Raw genomic sequence first — 2,163 nt, 5'->3', positions numbered from 1 at the left:
TCAGGAGCATCACCTGAACTCGGGAGACAGGGGTTGCAGTGAGCAGAGATCGTGCCATTGGATTCCAACCTGGATAACAAGAGCAAAACTGCCTCTGAAAAAGAAAAAAAAAAAAAAGCGTGGGAACCACTGCTTTGGGTGGTGACCTGTTTTCTTTTATTGAGGCAGAAACACCATTATGCAGAGTACCTAGAGGAGTGGCCATGGGAATTTGGGGGCAGATGAGGGCCTGGAAGACATCAGTTACCCTGAGGAGCCTGAAAAGAAGAAAAACGGCCCACCCTACATGGACACCTTTCTTGGATCTTAGCCAGTTCAAGCCCCAGCTCAGGAAAAGCTTCCCTGAGGTCCCTTTCATCTGCTTGCATACCACTGACCTCTCCACTGCAAATAGATATTCATTTGTGTGATTCTGTTTTCTAAAAATTCTAATGGTAAAAACCACATCTGTTTTTGCTCACCTCTCTTTTTCTTTTTCTTTTCTTTTCTTTTTTTTTTTGAGACGGAGTCTTGCTCTTGTCACCCAGGCTGGAGTTCTATGGCATGATCTCAGCTCACTGCAACCTCCGTCTCCTGGGTTGAAGCGATTCTCCTGCCTCAGCCTCCCAAGTAGCTGGGACTACAAGCACCTGCCATGACGCCCATCTAATTTCTGCATTTTTAGTAGACACGGGGTTTCACCATGTTGGCCAGGCTGGTCTTGAACTCCTGACCTCGTGATCTGCCCACCTTGGCCTCCCTAAGTGCTGGGATTACAGGTGTGAGCCACTGCGTTTTTTGTTGTCGTTGTTTTTTTGAGATGGAGTCTCGCTCTTGTCGCCCAGGCTTGAGTGCAGTGGCACAATCTCGGCTCACTTCAACTTCTGACTCCCGGGTTCAAGGGATTCTCCTGCCTCAGCCTCCCCACTAGCTGGGATTAGAGACATGCACCATTACGCCCAGTGAATTTTTGTATTTTTAGTAGAGGTGGGGGGTTTCACCATGTTGACCAGGCTGGTCTCGAACTCGTGACCTCAGGAGATTCCTCCCTGCCACCTCAGCCTCCCAAAGTGCTGAGATTACAGGCTTGAGCCACCGCGCCCAACCTCACCTCTCATTCGTAAATCCCAGTGCCTGGTACATAGTAGGTGTTCTGTAATGTAAGATCACAACTAGCTTGGGTACAGTGGATCACTTGATCCCAGGAGTTCAAGACCAGCCTAGACAACATGGTGAAACCCAGTCTCTACAAAAAATACAAAAAATTAGCTAGGCTTGGGGGCACACAACTGTAGTCATAGCTATTCAGGAGGCTGAGGTGGGAGGATCACCTGAGCCTGGGAAGTCGAGGCTGCAATGAGCCAAGTGTGCCACTGTACTCCAGCCTGCGTGATGCAAGTGAGACCCTGTCTCAAAAAACCAACAAACAAAAAGATCACAACTGACATCCATAATTACAATTCCATAGATAACTTTCTTTTTCATTCTTTTTTTTTTTTTTTTTTTTTTTTGAGATGGAGTCTTGCTCTGTTGCCCAGGCTGGAGTACAGTGGCGTGGTCCCTGCTCACTGCAACCTCTGCCTATCAGGTTCGAGCACTCCTCCCACCTCAGCCTCCTGAGTAGCTGGGACTACAGGCATGCACCACCATGGTCGGTTAATTTTTGTATTTTTCTTTTTCTTTTTTTTTTTCTTTGAGACAGAGTCTCGTTCTGTCATCCAGGCTGGAGTGCAGTGGTGCAATCTCGGCTCACTGCAAGCTCTGCCTCCCGGGTCCCCGACATTCTCCTGCTTCAGCCTCCTGAGTAGCTGGGACTACAGGCGCCCACCACCACGCCCAGCTAATTTTTTTGCATTTTTAGTAGAGACAAGGTTTCACTGTGTTAGCCAGGATGGTCTTGATCTACTGACCTCACGATCCGCCCACCTCAGCCTCCCAAAGTGCTGGGATTACAGGCGTGAGCCACCACACCCGGCCAATTTTTGTATCTTTAGTAGAGGCGGGGTTTCACCATGTTGGCCAGGCTGGTCTTGAACTCCTGACCTCAAGTGATCTGCCCACCTCAGCATCCCAAAGTGCTGGGATTATATGCGTGAGCCATCGTGCCAGCCTTAATCTTTTTTTTTTTTTTTTGAGACAGAGTTTCACTCTCATTGCCCAGGCTGGAGTGCAATGGCACAATCT

This window comes from Theropithecus gelada, chromosome 10 (genome assembly GCF_003255815.1).
Source record: "Theropithecus gelada isolate Dixy chromosome 10, Tgel_1.0, whole genome shotgun sequence".
NCBI classification, from domain to species: Eukaryota; Metazoa; Chordata; class Mammalia; order Primates; family Cercopithecidae; genus Theropithecus; species Theropithecus gelada.
Note: the sequence above shows the minus strand (reverse complement) of the source record.